The 22,070-nt window shown below is 37.4% G+C and overlaps 1 long non-coding RNA gene across 1 annotated transcript in view; it reads left to right on the top strand.

Moving 5' to 3' along the window:
• Window positions 1-22,070, top strand: part of LOC148186715 (uncharacterized) — a 77,378-nt gene that overhangs the window by 19,723 nt on the left and 35,585 nt on the right. The window contains exon 2 of the long non-coding RNA XR_015779450.1: window positions 1,273-1,399. This is a non-coding gene — a long non-coding RNA (uncharacterized LOC148186715). The remainder of the gene's footprint in view (window positions 1-1,272; window positions 1,400-22,070) is intronic.

Here is a 22,070-nt window from a genome sequence, read left to right on the forward strand (position 1 = left end):
TTAATATATTTTATATATTATATATTATATTTCTATATATTTTTATATTTAACCAAGGCCACTCTACATGGGCTGCAGTTAACATTAAGACCATATTACACTTTCAGATCAGAAACTAATATTAAAATATTAAACTGATATATAATACATGTCTATGCATTTATGATATCAAATTGGCAACTCGTGTCATAAAATAACGTTTTTATCAGTGTTAGTATGCCCACCTTTATATTTAAAATGTGCTTGCTAGCTACAGCTAATAGATGCATATACTGAAATGTGCAACTACTACAAGTAAATGATACAAGTAAAAAAAAAAAACTAAAAATTCTGATCTTTTTCTGTCAGTTGTTGACGCTGTTTCCAAGCTTTCTTCCATTTCTGCTGCCATGAAATGTCATGCAAACATCAGAACTCGGCAACTTTTCATCTAAATTTCCCATTTTCTTGTGTTCGTAGCTTGTAAATATGCTAAATATGATTTTCCCAAGGAGCACACGAAGGCAGCATTTATCTGAGATTTGAGATGCAGAAGTAGGTCTGTGTTTTCGTCTTCCACAGACAAATGACACTTAATAGCCTCTTTCAGCACAGTAGAGTTGTCATCTCGGTTGTAGAGCCCCGTCAGTGTTAAACTGGACAGCGGCACTTCCATCTCATTCTTTCTTTATTGTCACCTAACTCACCTGAGTCCAGGTCAGTCCACTGTGTTGGATTTCTGTCCATTCCACTCTGCTGATTCTGCCCTAGTCCAGTCCAGTTTAGTCCAGTCCACACAGTCCAGCCCAGAGTTAAAAAACAAGGCATGACAGCTGGCCAGTAATTACACTGCTGGCCCCGGTAATGTGATTTATTAGGTCAGGCTGAAGCAGTGAGGAAGTCACTCAGGCAGGTAGTCGGAGAGGCAGTGCAGAAACGATTCCCCTTCCTCCCTCTCCGACTGGAAAATCACTGCAGCTGGCACCCTCTGCTGGAGGCAGCACTGAAGTGCACCGTGTGTCCTGGAACATATAGTTTCGAAATATACTTAACCCTTTAAAACCAGAGCAAATTCATTTTATTTCTTGCAAAAGCCACAAGAGAAGAACATAAACAACTTAAAAAGACATAAAATAAGCAAGAAATGAATGAAAAGATCCAAGAAAATTAGCAAAAAAAGTGCTGATGATCGAAAACATATGTATTTTTTTTTAAACAATTGTATTGACAACCATTATGAATATAGTATGTATTTATTTGTTTATTTCTTGCTTTTTTCCTTTATTTGTATAGGAAAGCTTTAGCGTGACAGGGGCAGAGAGAAGGGATGACACGCAACAAATGGCAGCAGGTTGGAGTCGAACACACGGCCACTGTGACGAGGACACAGCCCTTCCTCATGGGATGCCCGCTCCAACAGGTGAGCCAAAGGGTTAATCTGCAGCCCATAGCTGAGAAATGACTTTTGAGGTGTGGTGATGGAGCTCGTTGATTACTAAACTGAATGATGGAATTGATTCCTGGCAGCAGTATGAGTCGTCAGGGAAAAAGATTATATGTGTGCAGAAAAAAACAGAATTCAAAATAAGTAGTCAAAACAAAATATAATACTGGAATAAAGAAAAGGAGGCTGCATTCGTTTCGGCATTTGTCACCAGCCCTCCCCAAGCGATCTGGTTCAAGGTTTGGCTTTTGATAGCAAATGCTTTTTTTCTGTCACTCTCAAGAGCCTACTGAAATCTAAAACTAATAAGATTGGCTCCTTTGAACAAATAAAAATCCCTACCCCACTTGTCTTTTTGTTTTTTGCAATCGTAAGACAAAACATTTAGAGTTCTCAGCTCAGGGATAATGATGTTGACTTTACTGATAAAAACACAGTGAAACCACGAGATTCTCTGCTGTCAGAAGTATCCACAAGCCTTTTTCTGTTTAAGACAACTTGCAAAGACTGTTCTCTATAAGGTTGGCAATCTTTGGAATTAGCAAGAGTGAGAATAAAAAAAAAAATTCCCTGCAAGATCACAAACCAACAGCTCTCTTCACAGCGTAGAGCAGCTTTAACACGCTGCTAAAATTATCATCTGTACTGTTTTTTGAAAATGTTGCCAAAAGAAAACTTGTAGCTAGAAATCATTGTAAGTTTCTAAGTATGTTGAATCCCATGCCCATATTAACTGGTGTACCTCAGGTCAGGGTGTGTAGTTTTTCATCTAGACTCTGTTGTTCTAATTATAGTAAAGGAGATGCACTCTCTTTTTTTGTCTGAAAATGCTACATTGTAAACAACAAATCTGTGTTGAAATCATGTGTGGAGTGTTATGATTTTTCCTCTTGATGAGGCTGAGGCGTGATAGGCAGCTCTGTGTATTTTGGCCATATTTGTGTGTTAAACTGAAATATTTTGGGAGTTTCATGTCGCAGATACCACTGAGAGTAGTGTGTTTTGGATGTTATCATCAAGCTTCTGGGAATGTGTTGGTTCTTTTGTTCAGTATCTCTGCAGAGATCTGACATCTGCTCGCACAGTTTTACAGAATTGTTTTATTATAGTTTTAGGTGAATTGACCTGGATTCTTGAATATATAAGATATATGGTGATATAAGATGGTGCAAAAAATGCTGTATTGACTCAAAAGAAATGGTCAAACATGTGGTGACTTATATTCGAAAATGAGCGAGAAAAAGTACAAAGTTATGTAATCCCATCTCTTCTTCATAAGTCATTGAATATTAATTATCCAGCTTCCCTATTAATTTAATCCTTTACTCTAATTAACTAAACATATATGCATAGACCCACGTGCCCAAAATCAGATGTACAGTTTTACATTATTATTTATAGAAAGAAGAGGAAGAAAAACTTGAGAAAGATGAACAAGGTTTACTTTTTGTAAATTAAGTTTTCAGTTTTGAGATTTTGTTCAATTTTTAGATGCATTTTTAACCTACATAAATATATAAACATCACTCGAGTGAGGTTCTGGTACTCTCTATAATCTCTTCTATAATAAAAGCAAAAGAAAACAGTAAAAAATGAGTTAATAAATACGTGAAAAATGACAGTAACAATACATAATACTAATAATAATAAAACAAAATAAAAAGAAAAGCTAGGATCAGTACTTTCATATTATCCATTGTTATCTATATATTATTTTCCTTTCAGTCAGTGATATAGAAGCGTCGTTGGCCAAGAAGGACATAAATGAATCCTAAACAAAAACAAACTCCTTCTGTTTACCTTCAGCAATATAAGTCAACCTTAAAATCCACCTCCACAAAACAAGCTTTAACTGTAACTCTTACTATATCACATCAAACACTAGTTTAACACCATAGTTTGTAACAAAAAAATACACTTTTTACTGGGGACCCTTTCAAGAAACCACCTGTGGGTCTCAGGGACTCTCTGCATTGAAAAGCCATCATCGTCTGTGATCTTCCTATCATTCATGGTACATTTGCTGTACATCTCGAGCCACCAAACCCCATCAGCTGCTTGATGCTTCAAACAATGTTAAATGAGCTCATAGCTTTCACAGGAACGGCAGGGGTCTCGGGTCAAACTGAGCTCGCCACAATACAGGGTTTTCAATCACACCTGCGGGAGACGGGGGAGCGTGTTTGTGTGTGATGAAGATAAGTATGACGCATGGAAGGCTATTATTATGTATCGTGGTGATTTTAATCACAGCTGTGTCACTGTTTGTAGGCGGATGTCACATATGAGGCTGTGGATTATATACTGTACGTGTGCAGGTGTTTGTGTGTGTATGTGGTAAATGACTAATGTGTCAGTGGATGCTCTTTTTTCATTTGGCGTGTCTGCCTGCAGCTGTGTGCTGTCAGCAGAGGCCAGCGAGGAGCTGATAGGGAGCGTGAACTCAAACCACGCTGCCCTCCTCTGGTCAGTGGAGGGATTATTATCTGCACAGCCCAGTTAAAGGGTCAGTGAATAAGAGCTTTATTGCACCATAGCTCACAGTGGCTATGATATTATATCTGCAGCAGCGTGATAGGTTTATTGATCAATACAAACAACTCAGTGGGTGCTTTCAGACTGCCTTGTATGGTTTATTGTCCATGCAAAATTGCTGTTGTGACATTTCTTTAGGATATATTTCTGTTGGATGTCTGCTTTGATCAGAGTGATTACGCAGTATAAAGGACAGTTCGACAACATCATATATATATATATATATATATATATATATATATGTATATATATTTTAACACCATATATATTTTAAACATTTAATCTTATTTCTTGTATCTGTAGGAATGTTCCCATATTGTGAAATTTTTTGTTACTTTTTCAGAAAAAAAAGACCTTTGAAAAAACAAAATTTAAATTGAATATGCAATAGGGCCGGGCAATGTGTCTTTAAAATAGTATTACAATATTTTACATATATTATTATATTTTTTGGCTATTTTGATAAACGATACAAATCTCGATATTTTGAAATCTCCTCTGAAATACTGTCAGCTACTAAAATACAAAATGATTAAATGAATTACAGTTACAAATATATTAGTTACTTCCATAAAGTAAAGTAACAAACTACTGTTATAATAATGTTAAATAAAACTGCTATAATGTTAAATAAATTAAAGTAAATGGTTAAATAAAGTACTGTTATAGTTAAGTTGAATAAAGTATTGATGTAATTAAATAAATCAAAGGCATACATCAAAAACATGTCATTTCCTGTTGGTAGTTGGTGGTGCTATAACTGAGTAAATATTGGCATGTAGATGTCGTCTGGTTGTGAAGAAATGTGAAGTTTGGTTCAGATTTGGCCATGTGCAGTGGAGTTATAAGCCACTTCCTGTTTGGTGGTAAAATATTGAAATTTGATGCCTCTTCACAGCCAAGCTGTTCGACAAAAACCCTACAGCTTCGCAATCTAGCATTGCCAAGGTCTTCAGGGGAGCTTCAAAGACACATTTGTTTGTTTGTCACATCTGAGCATAAAACGCACAAAATGTCAAATTTTTACCAGTTCTGATATGTGTGCAAAGCTTTGAGACTTTTCAAGCACTTTAAGCACCTCAAAAATGAAATTAATTTTTCCAAATAGTAAAAATAAATGGACCAATTTCACTAGGGTCCTTGCATCAGTCGGATGCTTGGGCCCTGATTAACAGCATTACAAAATGTGTTTCCATTGTCCTTTTAAATCATCTTTATCTATTCATTCTGAGCCCCTACATAACAGTATCAGACATTTGGAAAGGTGCTTACAAATTGTTCTTTTTTTGTGTAATAGTTAATGCAAAAAAAAAAACAAATTAATTTTTTGAGGTCTACACCTCATGCACACCTCTCCATTACATATAAATAAATATGTATGAATACCGATTTGCACAGTAGTATTATTACTTTTCACCCAGGCAAGTCTCAAAACTGTACACCAAAGCCAATTATGAAAAACATGCCTGCATTTAAGTGTGTGTGTGTAAATTGAAAATATGCAAAGTGGGAAAAAAAATCAATCTACTCAGAGGCCATAGTAGCTCAGTTTATACCATTAATACGACCAGGAGTTTGCAGTAATTTAGAGTTGTATGTATTCAGTCAGTAATTTATTCAGGTGGTGAGTCAGCCAATACAAATATAAACCATCTATTTAAAGTGCATTTACCCAACAGCGCACAGACACAAAAAAGCAATGTAATGTAGACTATTTTCAAATGAAACTCACAAATTAAAAAGCTCTCAAACTTTGTGTCAGACCTTTAGAGGTGAGTTTTGGGTTCTGTGCTTTCACGCTGAATGCTAAGTGACAGAAAAAGAGGGAGTAAAGGAGGGTGAAGAGGTGGAAAGTTGAGGGTAGTGGTGCATTAATTTACATTATCTTAACGGGTTCCCAAATAAAAGGAATTATCGCCTTCACAGGATCTTTGGCACAGACTGAAGGAAGGAAACACTGAGAGAACACGGGGAAGCTGACAAAGTTGACTCATTATTTTCTAAAATGAGCGATCCCCTTCTTGACACTGTTTAATTTGACAAATTTAACACTTGCAGTTGTAAACCATTTGTCATTAAAAAGAAACTTGTTTGAGGTATCCTGAGATGTTTTCCGAATACTCTGAACACTTAAGAATAAAACCTCACCATGAACTTCCAGAACAATACACATATAATAATGAATAATCCCAGATACAAATAGTACACTTACTTATAGAAACTTAGCACAATAAGTACTGTGATATGACTAGCAATTTGAATGTAGACTCAAGATTCAAGAAGACACAGCAGACAAGATAAGATAAAATAAAGTAATCCTTTATTAGTCCCACAATGAGGAAATTTGCAGTTACTACAGCGAAGGGATATCAAACCAGGTATGTACAAGATAAATAAAGCAAAACATTATAAACAGTATAAAAAGACACAAAACCTAACAACAAAAAATAAAGAACATTTACACCTTGAATTGCACATGGAAATGATAATCAAATTGCTTTTTGTTATAATGAAATTGCAAAGGTCTTCCATAAACAAGGAGACTGTTGACCAGTGATTTTTTTTTTCATAAATTTTAGGCTCTATTTTAAAGGAAAAATTACAGAGGACATCAGGCTTCAAATAAATTAATAAAAACATATCAACACAGGCCTGGTAATCAACCTTGCCATGAAGTTGCTGGTTGTCAGCCCATTTTAATCTCTCTAGGGCTCAGTAAGTAATTACACTGTCTTTTGAGAGATACAAACTTAGTGTTATATTTTTTCCCTGGTTTTCCAAATACTTTTTACCCTTTTTTTGGATAAACACCAAATGCTTCACTGCCACTCAACATGTCCTGATGACTGTCCAAAAGAAACAACCCACGAAGGGGAGAAATATATCCTTTTATTCAACACTCTTAAATCTCTAGCCTGTGACAGAAGTGTAAATATTCACTCTACATTGAGATTTGACTGATTGCTAATCCAACAGTTGATATTGGACGAAAGCTTTATTTTTTCTTGGTGTGGCGATAACCAATTATTTGCCATCGTCTCAAAAGTCTGCAGATTGTCATTTGAACACATAAAAAACATTTTTGCTGCTTATTTCTCTGAAAGCAACCAGAGAGTTGGGTTGAATTTGTGGAAACAACTGTTGTAGAGCATTAATGTAAAAAAAAAAAAACAACCTCTCCACCGGGTTCACAGTGTTACAGCGTTAACGGCGTGGACCAAAAAAATCTCCAGACATCATTAGACTTATCAGGAGAGGTCAGCCATTAGTTTGGGTCATGCACGTTTAAAATTACACACTGCCACGCTGGTGATAAAATAATTTACTGGACCAGCACAGTAATTGAGGAACATGAGGCTGCTCTTGTGTAATCATGCTAGTTGTTCAAGTGTGTGAAACACCAGATGTTCATGTGGCTGAAATCAATATTACTGTAGGATAGCAACAGTGAGTCAAAATAGAGCAGGCAATACATGCCATAAATATTATCCAGGCATCACTCTTTTATATACAGTTTGTATTCCTGGGACTCTGGAGACAGTAAACAATCAAAGGACCTGGTGTCATGACAGGCTTTCAGGGAAAATCCACTAAAGCAATGAGATATCGGTAGAAGACTAAAGTGAGCTTCATGCAAGTCTGTCAAAATGAAAACACATTAAACATCCAGTACACCAGTGACACTCAACCTACTGCCTACGGGCCAAATCTGCCCCCCCACCATAATCATAATCATAATCATAATCATATTCACGATAAAAAATAAGTGATTCACACTGGGCATTGTTTTTGAATTTTTTGTATCCATAGGGTGCCAGAGTGCATAAAACTGCATTTAAAAAAGGCTGGCTTTGTTATGGCTGGCTTGTCTATCAAAAAAGTGCCAGTGAAGGATCCCCCACACCCCCGAAAGAGGTCCTAGCTAAGCCCCTAATGTGCTAACAGCCTAGAAACAAAAATGTCCCAAAATCTGAGAAATGTCCCAAAATCCAATAACGTCCTAAATTCAAGAAATGTCCTAAATTCTGACAAATGTACTAAAATCCTAGAACTGTCCTAAAATCTGCCATCCTAAAATCCTAGAAATGTCCCAAAATCCAACAATGTCCTAAAATTCAAGAAATGTCCTAAAATATAAAAGAAATGTCCTAAAATATGAAAGAAATTACCTAAAATTTAAAAGAAAGTCCTTTAATCTGAGAAATGTCCTAAAGTCTGAGGAATGTCCCAAAATCTTAGAAATGTCCTAACATCCTAGAAACGTCTTAAATTCTAGAATTGTCCTAAAATTCTGTATGGGGCCGCTGTGACTGGCCCCTGGCCTTCTGTCATTTTGTAAAAGTGGCCCCCAAACAAAGCAAGTTGAGTTTCCCTGCAGAACACTATTATTCATTCACCAAAAGTTTTCTGGTTTCTCATCTTCATCAGGATGTCTTGGTCAGGTTTCCTTCTTTGCCTTTTTTCCTGAGCTGAGAAAAGACGTTAAATGAATATTGACATTTTTGCCCCTCCAGAATGACACAGTTATTTGACCATGCACCTCTCCCGCTCAGTGTTTGATTTACGATCTCCTCTGCTTATCATCAGCCAGCTGCTGCAACGTGAAGTCCTGTCATCCTCTCGCTGTGTGTCACTGCGTGTTGTGTTCTGATGGCGTATGACTGATACGTCTCGGCTCTACTGTCACTTGCACTTGGCAAGTGAAGTCTTGCTCTGATTACCGGCTCCTCAGAGGGCCTCTACAGGGTGAGATATTAAAGATCTTGAGTCAGAACAAGCCTTTTGTTGTTTTCACCAAGATGCTTTCATAGTCATCTTTTTCAGATGAGAAAAATACTGAAAGTGGCCAGCAAATTAAAATTTAAATTGAAGCGAAGAATTAGACCTCATTGCTGAATATGTATTCAGTGTCACTCTCTTGGAAATTAACAAATGAAGCAGTGCCGCTTTTTCAATTTCACAACTAATAATGATAAAAAGGAACACTTAACAATTTGAAAAGAACATGTTGCTTGTGTGTCACAGCTCTTATATTTTCTAACTTTTAAAACATTGAAAAATGAAATGTGTTAAAAGATTCACCACAGTCCCAGTGATATTTAGTGGCAGCTATCATTTGGTTATACAATCAAAATAATTAAATAAAAAAGATACAAAACTAATTAAACCTCTCAGCTGAGTGTAAAATACCACCGACACCTAAGAAAATTGTCTGTCTTTTTAGGTGCTTGGTTTTCAACTTTTCTTCAAAAGCCGCTCATTTACTTTACCTTAAAATCAAATTTCTGGCCATTTCACATTCCTACATTGTCAAATACTAACGCTTTTTCACAGCCCTCTACGTGTGATATTGGCTCCTTAGTGTCTTTCGAGATCTGTTGGGCTTTCAACTCACTCCAATGTAAACCCATTTGCTGCCTTAATTCACATTGAGAGTTATGCAGTATAAAGACTGATTGTTGATATGGAAAATATGTCTTGATATAAGTTTAAATTGTCCAAACTGTCTTAAAATCTGCTCTAAATTTTGTAAATTTACTTAACTTACCAGGATTTAAAGTCCTAAATTTTGCTTTCAAAAATGCCTGATTCGGTAACAAATGATTGATGCTGTCCATGCTGCCGTTCATTGTTCAGATCACGTCCAGGTTGAGAGTTACCATAGAGAATAATAAAAAAAACGAGCATTCATTGAGTGTGAAAGCCAGCATCTAATCCATCTCCCTCTGTGTCTGAATCTTTCCTTTTCACTTTTCCTCTCATTATTTCTCTAACCTCATCTGGTTTTTATTGCTTTAGCCAAATCTGCAGAACTCCTTTACCACCAGTGTCTCATCTCTCTGCTGCAACGAGTTCAGCTCATTTTTCAGGTCTTACCTCCTTTGTTGAAATCTGTTATGAGTGGCACTTTACAATCTTGAGTCACCGCACGTTTTCTGCATCAGTCCCGGTGCTCACTTCAGTTTTGTATATACAGATCCAACCCTTAAATGGAGAGCTTTTACTAAGTTATTGAACATAGTGTTGTTGTGTGAATGGATGATTCATGACATGATGTTAGGTTGAATGGTTGTGCATCGTGGCAATGCAGTGATCAATAGTTAACCTACTTGTGTATGCACATAGCTTTTCCAAGAAATGATAGTCGTTTTTTTTTTTTCACTGTATCATGAAATATTCCTCTGCCTAAAGCCAGTCCTATGTCAAAGTCCCTCAACTAAAATTTGAGGTTTAAACTTTTAAGACCCTGATGGAGGTGCAACTTCAACCGTCGAAAGTCTGAAACTTTAAATATTCATAATCATCAGCCATATGTGTGAATGCTCAGCAACTTTCACCAGAATTCAGCCACAGTTGAGCAAAAAAATTCAAATACTTTGAGTTAGAGAATTGTTAAGTTATTCAAACTGTTTTCCCTCCAAACTGTAAAACACATTAAACCTATCTACGCCAACATTTTCACGCAATTACCGTAGACTTGCTACACAACACCTTCAGACTGTCCTCCACAAACAATTCAGACAGATTTTTGAATTAATAAATAATGAGCTCACAGTGCATCAAAAATGTATTAGTGTAAACTAGGGATGATAACGATCAACTGATGATCAGTTAATCAGTTGTTAAAAATATAATCAAATGTAAAATTTAATAGATTAATGAATATGAAATGCTTTCAAAATATATACGCATTTTGTTGCTGTGAGCTTTGAGGATAAAATGCATTTGGTATTATTTTAAATAAGCAAAGTTTTTATGTTTTAAAAAAAAAAACAACAATTAATCGATTCATTGATTGTCAATTTTAGCAATTAATCGGTTAAGGAAAGTGGTTACAATTTGCAACCCTAGTGTAAGCAGTACTTTAAATAGCTACTGCAATTCTTCGCTATAATTAAATTTACAATATTCATGATGAAAAGGACAAAATTTTGACAGAATGGTAGGAGTAGTGTGCTAGATTTCTAAATTTTATCTCAAAAACTCAAAAAATGTTTGAGAGTATTTTGAATTCTGTTCACATGTTAAGTATTTCAGTCATTTGAAATAAATTGGAATAAGAGCATCTTTTAACACCAGTTTGCCACTCATTGAGCAATCAGTCTTTGTTAAATAAAATTACAAACTCTTCGTTGTCTAGATTCTGCGACCTTCTTTTGTGTTTTTTAATCTTTCTGCAGCCGACTCTTCCACTCGAATGTAACATATCGTTAGTGTGTTACAGGGACTGTGATAAATACAAATGTAGATCCCCATTTTTTACTCACATTTTATACATATGATGGAGTGTTCTTTATACTGTGACAATTTTCCTAAAATTGGATTTTCAAAAACAGACATATCACAATACATTGTATTGTAACCCCTGTATCTTGAACCTTATCTTATTGCCAGATTCTTGCTAATACACAACGCTAATTCTAACAGATTTTGGGGTACATTTTCTTTAAGTTATGCCTCCAAATAAGTGGTTAGAGAGGGGATTTCTAATATTTTTAGCGTTTGACCCCCCAAAAAGGCAAAAAAAGGCAGAGATTTGAGTAATTATGTGGAGAAATAAAAGCCCTTTATTGGGTAGCTTAAATCATGTTTTTTTCTGCTTTACTATTTGTTAATCATCTCACTACCCCTCAGACTTTTTTGCGACCCCTATAGGGGTAATCACTGGTTTATATAAAATGGAGACTACGTGGCAATCCCAAATGATGATGATTAAGTTAACGAGTAAAATATTATCAAAACCAGTTGGAATGAAAAGTAGAAATACAAGATGTGAAAAAGTATTTAAAGTTTCCAGCTCTTTCATCATTAAAAGGACACCAACACGGCTACTTGGAAAGTCAAACCTGACATCTCATTAATAGTAAAGTGTAAAGCTATAAAATACTGCAAGATAAATAGACTAGAGTAAAAGGAGAAAGATGAAAGGGCAAAGATAAGGACAAATAATGACAACAGTGGAAAAAGGTGCTTTTAAAGGTGATGAGCAGTTTCAGAATATGCACATCTTAATCTATCAGCTTTTTCCTTTTTCTGTCCAATGTCCTCTTTTCCTGTCGTCCCTCTCACTTTGCCTCAGCCTATCTGTCGATCAGCCATTTCCTCACAATCAAAAATATCTTTCCCCACTTCCTTCTAACTCTCCAGGTCTATCTTGGTCTCTTTATTTCTGTTATTCCCTCCTCTCCCATCTCTGTCGATCTATCTCACCGAGTCTCTCTGTGTCTCTACCTTGGCCTGATTTCCACTCCACTTTGTCTACCAGCGATAGAAACAAAGAACATCATGTTTTCTTTGTGTTTTATACTTTGCTATGGTGCCATACTATATCCAAAGAATATATAATTATAGCTTCACCAAGAATACAATCTCAAAACAGCATTCATAGCACAGCACAGTACCTGTCGTCTGTTTTTAGTGGCACGCACTGTCATTGGCAGGTAGAGCCACAGTGGCAGGAGTCTGTCTTTTCTCAGAGAGTATGTGACAAAAATGACAAGCATATTTTGCAATGGTTTACTGAGATAAATATAGGCATTGTCAAACCCAGTGTACTGTATGTGCAGAGGAAAATTTGTGCAGAAACAGTTATACGAAGAGCTACATGGATAAATGTTTGTGTCTATGTGATTCAGGAGAAAAGATCCTTTGTGATCACAACAAAACACTGTTTTTGTTCCTGTTGAGACCGCAGAATGATTGTGATCTTAACATTACCCACTATCAAAAATTGGTTTCTCCATAATGCAGGAGCACTTGAATACACAAACATTTTCTTCTGATCACATGTTAATGTTTTGGTCGTGTGGGAACAAAACATGTATAAAGCTGCTCTTGATGTTGATGGCTACTTCAACTTCAGTGGAAACGGTACAACATTATTTTATAGAATTTATATTTAGAAAATAACTTTTTAGCAGACAGGAGATGACTGTAAATGTAAAAGAAATAGTCTTGTTTTTGAATCTCCTGACAGGTGACTTGTTGCAGGAAGAAAACAGTGGAAACATTAGAGAGAGTTGGAGAGAGGACTGCTGGGTAGATTTTGTTGTGCTGGAGTACAGAAATTGCAGTTAAGTGTTATCTAAAAGATTTTGAATGTCATTGCTGATTTTGACAAAATAGAAAAGTCTTTGAGATTTCAGAACAAGATTTCTCTTTAGTAAGACTTGGACACAGAACAGAAGTGAAAGGTGCAGTAAATCATTTCTTTGTAGGGTCCTGTTACAGTTTGTTTCCAGACACTCAAAATTACAATGTGAGCCTGTTTACAGGGTTGGGACATATTTCATTTTCCATACCTTCATACCTTACTAAAGTTTAGAGGGGTATATGGTATATAGTATATGATGGTGTAAGTACTGTATGTGATGCTACCTGAATTATTCTCTCTCTGCCTGCTGGCCGCTGGCTGTTTACAGTCCTGCAACTTCTCCCTCCACCACTAGGTGTCACAGTGTCTTTCAGCTCAGCTTCATGTTTCACCATTGGAGACCAGAGACTGACCTCTAGTTGTGCATGTTGTGCATGACATACTATGAGTTTAATAGGAAGAGGAATGGCTGTATTTATGACAATATTGAATAACATACCTTCAGGATTTCCTGATATACTGTCACCGTGACACAGACCAAGTGAATGTAAAATAGCAGAGTGCACCTCTCCCAAGTGGTTATATTGCAGCCTGTTTTACCGCTGCAGGTCTCAATATCAGACCAATTTCAAAAATTGTTATTCCAAAGAGTCACTTACACACAAAACCATAGGGTCCAGGTTAAAAAATAAACATACTGTAGCTCCTTTTAAATCTGGCTAACATTGTTATTCCTGTGTTCATTGGCCTTTCAATGGGTTTGCTATTCTTGGAGCCTCCACCTATTTATCACGTTGTACCTTTCCTTTTTAATTGTTAAACAGTAGTTCAAGAATTGGTTGACAATTTCTGAAAACAGTTGCCAATAGTTGGCAATCTGGCAGCCATTACTATGAAGCCATGTGGTGGCGGAGGTGGTGAGGTGTTTACCATACTGTGTAAATGTTGATAATGAGTACCAGTCCAATATATTGCTCTCTTTTCCTAAAATTTTAAATTTTGTTACCTCACGCTTGTATCTCACTGGATTAATGAAGTCATAAATTGCAGTGGTACAATACTGAATGTGACTAAAAACGTTTTTTTTAATAATTGCATGAAACTGTAGTTGATGTGGTATTGTCTAGGGCTATATTCTAAAGTGGAACATTCAAATCATCAGTCATCAGTCAGTCACCCCTCAGTAATTTGAGACTGTTTGTTTGAGTTGTTTTTTTTTTTTGCAGTCAGTCAGCCCCAGATTTTGCTCCTCGTTTTATGCTCTAAAGGTTGCTGCAGACCCAGGGCTAGTCTGAGTGAGAGGGGGGCAGCATCCTGGAGGACGAGAGGCTTTGCCCATTAGGCTCCGAGATAACATAATCTTCTGCCCTCTGCATGAAAGTGGGGAATTTCCCACTCACAACTTGAAACGATAAAGTCTCTGGCTTTTGTTTGATATCTAGTGTCGGCAAAAAATATTGCACATTTCTAATTCACTGTTAGCGTGATTAGCATACATTATCTCAGAGGGCTAACACGGTTTCTTTACTACATAACATGAGTTGCTGTGACCCTTAACGTTCTGCCGAATCCACCTCAAACTCTCAAACACTGTCTAGAAAAAAAGGAAAGATTAGCCAAATATTCATGTTAAACAGACAAATCCGATTAGACTGACATAATTCTGGGTCGGGTACAGCCCTAGAATTGCTGTATACCCAATTAACGTAACAGGGTCAACATGGGCGCTGAAGCGTATCTGCCCAAGCTGAAAGCGTAAAAGTCCTTCAAGACTACCTGAACCTACAAATAATGGACAAACCACATATGATGACATACTCAACAGACTTGTACTTTTGTCTCAGCTGGTAGAAATGACCACAAATTACACACCCGAGTAAAAACAGAGGCGACACACTGAGTGATGGGTGGGCTATGATTGCAGTGGCTTCAATAGGCAATGGATAAAGAAATGAATCCATACATTTTCAGGAACAGAAACACACAACATTATTGCCATTGCTCCTTTTGTAAAAGAGAATGAAGCAAAAGTAGGGCAGCGAAGACTGTAAACTGTAAATAGGAACATTTTTAAAATAATGAGAACGGGTATCTCAACAAGCAAAATGTGTCCCCACCTTTAGATAACAAGCTATTGCAGACGACTTTGCAGCAGCAGTAAGGATGCTGGACTTCACAGTTCAACTTATTTCTTTTCTTGCCTTTTGTCTTTTTCTCTCAGCTCATGGCTCTGAGTTACTTGCAAAAATGTATTCCTTCTCTCTTCCTATTGAGATTCATACCAACTCAGTAAACAAGTTTATTTTTTTGCCTCCACAGCAGCTCTGGCTTCAAGAGATGCTTGTGTAACTGAAAGTTTAATGGTCAGCAGAACCGACTTTAAGGTGAAAACACCTCTGACCTCATGTAACTCAGAGAAGTGAGCCATCTAAATTAGTCTGATCATATAACAAACTTTTCTATTTAAATATTTGAATTCTAAACTTTAACAGTAAAGACTTTAATATTCAGGCATATGAGCACCTGTGGAACAGTAGAGGATCTGGTAATGACGAGAAAAAAAAGCCGTAGGAGGCAGCAGAGTCACTCGTGAGTTATGGTTTTTAATGAAACTGTAACGACCCAATGTTAAAAACTTCCATCTCAGCTTTGAATTATCACTCAATATCACTTTGAATATATTCAAGACAAAACCCAAAGAGAGAATTAGACAACAGTTAAAGAAGGGAGGCAACAGAGATCCAGCAAATCTACTCTTTTTATTCTTAACTGCTATTGAGATGAAATGCATGCAGGGAATACCATCACTATATTTATGAGATTCAGTACCATTGCAGTTAAAGTTTTTATATCTTATCTATATTGTGGATTGCAATGAATCGGACCTCCAACAACTTTATTTCCATCCGCTGCCTCAGCAAAAAGTTAGACTTAAACTTATATGTCTCCAAAGTTTCTTTTGTCTCCTGTGTGCATCTAAAACACCAAACTAAGACTTTACTTTCCCTGCTTTTTTGTTATTGTGATGACAGCAGCATTGGCACGGCAGAACGGAGTCAAATGTCTGGTTCAACAAGATCATGGTGGAATATTACATTTTAATGTATTTTGTTCACTTTCATATCAGTCTACTGGATATACTGACTTTAGTAATACCAGCAGACTGCTTTTACGGAAGAATCATTTCAGCCTTTTTTCTTTTTCTCATACTTTTTTTGTGGATATTAACTTTTGTGTATGATCACAAGCAAGGTCAAATCTTCCAAACACCCAAACAGTGTAGAAAACATTTCCTCTCTCTCTTTCCCTCAACTGTCAGGACAGCAAACAACATGTCGACACAAACATCAATATTCCAGAAAGTAGGACGCAGAGGAGGGGCAGAAAAAGGCATTTTTTTAGCCTTTAGACACACCCAATGGGTCTCATTTGTCAATTTGAGCCCGCTTGTATCCTCTGAGTATAAAATGTGGTCGTAATACCACCGCAGTTCACATTTATCAGCCTTGTGACAGCGAGAGGTTTGGGAGTTAGGTACCAAAGTGAGATACACAGCATTTCAAAAGGATTCAAAGTGACTTCAAGGCTGACATTTCAAAGACTGTATTATGGTTGTTTTTAAAGGGGCTCTGTGCAAAAATCAGAGGTGCTAACTTTATATACATTTCTGCATATCACGGACACATCTTATTATGTAGCAAACTCATTGGAAATTTAAATTTCAACAGTGCTGTGGTTGGCATGTGGTTAAGTTTATAGGTATAAAAAATACTTGGTTATGGCAAGAAAAAAAAATCATGTTTTTGCTAAAATACCAGTTTTGGGGTAACAGTCCCATGGTCTAATGCAGTGATTTCTGTTAAAGAATTTGCAGCACTATCCCGGATGGAAAACAGCTGGGTTGTGACAGAACACCTGCAGTGACTTGCTAAAAGACAACCGTTTTTGTGGTTTGTTTGGTCTCAGACAAAGACTTTGTGAAATAATATATGTAGCTACAGTGATGTCACCCATTGTTTTTTTTTGGACTTTTGTTTTCTCAGTTGTCATGAATGTTGACATGAGCAATGCTCTAAATGTTGCATGCTGAACCTTTAAAGTATTTAGAGTCATTTGGAGGAAAGTTAATACGGCAAAGTTATATTCAAAGCATTAATTCCGCCAGGAATATTAAAAACACTGAATGGTTTTGACCTCAAGGCAGAAATAGTATTCAAATAGAAGCAAACCTGTTCCCACTAAAAAACTACTTAGACATCATTAGAATGCATTTAACGAATTGACATTTCTGATCTTGGCATGTACTGGACTGATAGAAGGCAAAAAAGAGAAATATTTATAGAGAGTATTTTCCTGATGCTTCCCAGGGCCTGCAACAAATCAACTAGTCACACAAAAAAACCCAAATCTCTTCATATGATGAGGAGTACAAATTCTTGCTTTTGCCCCCCTTTTAGTGACAGTTTATTGGATGGATCTTTAAGTACAGACCTGCGAATATCAGATATTAAAGTATGGCTGAGTTCAGGCACAATATGAGACAGTAATTGGAGCATAAATTTAATGGGCAGTCACTGTCAAGGAGCCGAAATTAAGCTGTTATGTGATCGAGGGATGTCTTCTGTCTTCACTGAGTTCTGAGTACATTTTTGGACAGAAAGGGGAAAAAAAAAGATCTGATCAGGTTCACTTAGGGTCAATAATCATTTTTTCTGTTTCCCTGAAAATTGAACTAACGAGCTTCCGTAAGAAGGTAGAATATGAATCTTAGAGATGAGGATGAAAGACTGAAGAGAACAATGCAAATACATTTTTCATCTTAGACGGCGCCAGCTGCCTTCTGCATCAAAGAAGAAATGGAAAAGGAGGAGAAGAGGAAGGCCATTTCTGTTTCATCAGTCTGAGGACACACTGGAATATTTGGAGGATGATTTCCTGCATGATTTTCCAGTTTTGATAATTAGAGGGGAGACACTGACTGTCTGGTTTAATCCAGAGGTTGTCTGGTAGTGTGACAGCTTTAAAGCTGTGTTAATGACTTGAAAGGTATAAAAAATACTCTTTAAATTACAAACCAAAACCACAGGCACTACAAAGAAAACACTGTTTTTTTCATGAGAGAAACAATCTCGCCTGTATCGAGGCATCCTTGAGATACCCAGGTTTACCTTTGTTTTACTAGAAGTAATTTTAAACATGTATTAGAGGTGTACTGAAAGGTCATTATCTGTATTTGTTCAACCGACAAAATAAATGGTCTCTCTATTTGGAGACAACCAGAGATGTGCATGATTTATACCCAAATTCATGTTAAATCTGGCAATTGTCATATTTTCCAGCTGAGACAACGTTGCAGTATCTGGGACTAGCTGCATAAACAAAATTACAAAAAGTCAAAATGCAGACATGTTACACCGACAGAAATCAGCGTAAATCGGATTTCTTGAAACTGGACTAACACACCCAGTTCAACTGGACGTCAGGCTATTCCGTCATGTAAACACTGAAGTTGGACTTTAACTGGACTAGGTGATCTGTGCATGCTCCTCGTTGTGGTGCCGGCATCCCTCAGTGGTTAGAGATAGGGACTGTCCGTCACTTATGAGGGGGGAGTGGGTGCTGCAAAACGGGTCAGGCATTAAAGAACAATTTAAAAACTGAAGAGGGGCTTGTGGTTTTAATTTTGGGTTAGGCGAGGGACATACAACTTGAAACAGTAGTATTTTATATATTTTTTTAAAAAAGTCAAACTCCAGCCACCTTCCACAACACTGGCACAGAAGCTAAGCAATGTCCCTCTGTGGACGGGGGTGCTGCAAAACATACTTAAGTCACCTAAATCATTTATACATTTAAGTATACACTATATTTGAATATTTTCTCCTCTTGGAGTCAGCAATAAACCAGCAACTCTGCTGTTCTGTAGAGTAAAAATCAACACTCCGGTGTTTTTGATGTAATAGCTTCAAATCCCAGTTGGTAAAGGCTGTTTTACGGCAAGGTAGAGCAGTGAAAATATTCCAAAGACAGTTAAGATTACGCTTAAACTAATAATGATTTTTTTTAGGTGGCTTATAACTAATCAATTAAGGCAAAGTTTACTCAGCACCATTTGATTATATGTTCGTGACATGTCTGTTTTCTACCAGGAAGTAACTGTGAATCAACAGTTGTGATTGTGATTCGGTCTATTTCATAGAGTGAATAAATAAGACAGGGCACATCTCTACCTGCCTTGGAGGAGTCACACATACTTTTGTCAATAAACTCACTCTCTCCCGATGCTTGTATACTGGGACAAGGACAGTAATCCAATTAAATGGCCTTATCTGAGCTATGACTGTAGCTCCACTAAACTGTGCATGTAAATTTACCGATTGTGCACACAAGACCACAGTGTATGAGGATTGGGTTAAAATTAACAAACAAGAAAACTCACAGTCCTCACAGCAAATTGCACCTGCATGGCAGAATAAGTAGCCTATTATTATGTGTTGTGGGCTTGCAGTGAACATAGTCTGAGCTCTGTGATATAATGTTAGTTGTTGCAGACACGAGCATTTTTGATTGTGTCCTCAGTCTAGTCAACGCTTTTATTTGCATGCAGACATTGCCGTGCTAACATTTTGATGCAGTTTTTCTTCAATGTTCAAAGCTTGTTTCCTTGTCTGTATTGTTCTGGATGGTTGGCAAACAACGCCACCTCCTTTGCCAACATGTGCATGCATGTTTTGATGACTTAGGCTGTAAAGGCACATAAAAGTACTTGTGTTAGTTTTTGGCATCTATTTGGTAAAACTGTGACCTTTTTTTCTAGAATGATTAGATGCATAGTTGATCAGTGCAGTGCTTTTTTTCAGACTCATACTTTTCCCCCAAATTTTGTTCAGTTTAACTTTAAGTTAAGATGTCTTTCATCCTGCAAATCAGCAAATCGATGCTTAAATGATTACTGTCAGTCCCACAGGAGGTAGGATTTTCTCTTGAGTGAGTGTTACTTTAAATAATTGAAACAGTAAAATTACCAGATTAAGTACAATAAGGGCAATCATGTGTCATGAAGAGCCAAGAATCTGCAGGTTTAAACTCCAACTAATCAGAACACCAAGTGATTTCACTGATTAACGCAACGACAACCAGACAGGAAGGACTAATCAGTGAAATCAGCTGCTGTGTATGTGTGTGTGTGTGTGTGTGTGTGTGTGTGTGTGTGTGTGTGTGTGTGTGCCTGTCTGTCTGTCTGTCTGTCTGTCTGTACTGAAAAACCTGCAGAAACTGAGTGCAGGCTCTGTGGTAGCTGTTTTCTCCTGTGATTTTATGTAAATCCGACAGACAAACAAACCTCTTCATTATGTGTGTGATGCAATGTGTCAAATAGCTGTCAGGGCTGCACAAGTCTTCCAGCTTGTCCCGAGGCTTGTGGCGCCGTCCTCCGAGTCAGCGCCGCTTATCCTCCTGTTACCTGAGTTGCCCCTGGATATGGGCACGATCGCTTTTCTTCTCCTCCCGTCACGCCCTGCCTTGTATTCCAGGCACGCAGGCGGCGAGTGTGAGCGTGTGGCAGTCAGGGGCGCGCACACACAAACGAGGAGAGGAGAGACACATACAGAGAGACAGAGACACTCATACACAATTAAATACACGAACACAAAGTGACAAACACTCACAAAAAAGAGGAATATACTCTCTCTTCTCACACACACACACACACACACACACACACACACATATACACACACAACAACAACATTATCAGGCTGTTGCATCAGCAGATTGCGCCCCCTCCCCATGACTGAAAACCATTAAAGTTAACTACATTCAGATAAGCATATCTGGTTGTGTGTGTGTGGGTATGTGTGTGTGTGTGTGTGTGTTTACAGTAGAAGCTGAAATTGTTGAAAGCCCACAACATGAATACTTAATGTACAGACAACATGCATATGAAGAGCTGAATTATATTTGAAATCATGAACCACGGGGCATGAGTCTACACATGAGGACACTCTTATTTCAAGCGTGTGTGTGTGTGTTTGTTTGTGTGTTTGCGTGTTAGGGCAACCACTTTTTTCCAAAAATCAAGTTTGAACGAGTAAATGTTAACTGTCAAACAGACAAACAGTCTTATTTTATTATTATTTACCCTGTCATCTACAGCATAGATCCCCAAAATCCTTCCACACACTGCCTCTCAGGACGGCTCTTCTCACTAGCATCCTCCATTTTTGTAGCAAACAACATAACTAGCATCGACATTACCAGCTGTGGGGCTCGACATTAATGCTTGCCCGCAGCAAGTAAACTGTGTTCATGCCTCGTGCAGTTGTCTGATCGGGCAAGTGAAAACTAAATGTGATGTCTAATGTAAAGCTATGTGAAAACACACTGTATCTGCATGAAGAGGAGCTTTTCAGATGAGGTGTGTGTGCGAGTCTATCTTGCTATCAAGCCTTGAACAGAACCGATGAAAAAATTCTGACATAATGGACACTATAGAGGTTAAAGGAGAATTTTTCAAGCTTATTTTTTATGTTTTTGTGCTTGAAATTGGTCCATTATTGAGAGAGAGGGCTGCAGCTCTGCATGCCTGCAATGTAACTAGATGGGTAATTGTGCACCATTACTGTGTGTCATTTAAAGTAGGTAATTTGCCCACAGACAGGCTCAGATTATTTTTCTAAGTGTCTAAAAAGTCTCTCTACCTTTCATTTAATCCGGCTGTTTTTTCATTGTGTCTAAATCTTGATCGAGGAGAAGTCTTTTGGGGATGAATCTGCCTGTTCTGCATCCAGCAGCTATGCAGCAACATTAATTTAGAGCCTTGTTTGTGATTTCCTGGTGGAGTCCAACATTCAGTCTCTTTTAGCTCTGCTTTTTGTGTCCACCAACTCCTGAGGGAACAACTCAGTCTCCAGAATAAATGTTGGCATTGTGCGTTTCTGCAAACTACTGATGCAATACATTTGTACATTAGGGAATATGGAAACATTGTGTTCCAACAATGCTGTTGTTTACATGTGG

The sequence above is a fragment of the Plectropomus leopardus genome, chromosome 17, assembly GCF_026936395.1.
Source record: "Plectropomus leopardus strain MGB_pleo_1.0 chromosome 17, ASM2693639v1, whole genome shotgun sequence".
Classification (NCBI taxonomy): Eukaryota; Metazoa; Chordata; class Actinopteri; order Perciformes; family Serranidae; genus Plectropomus; species Plectropomus leopardus.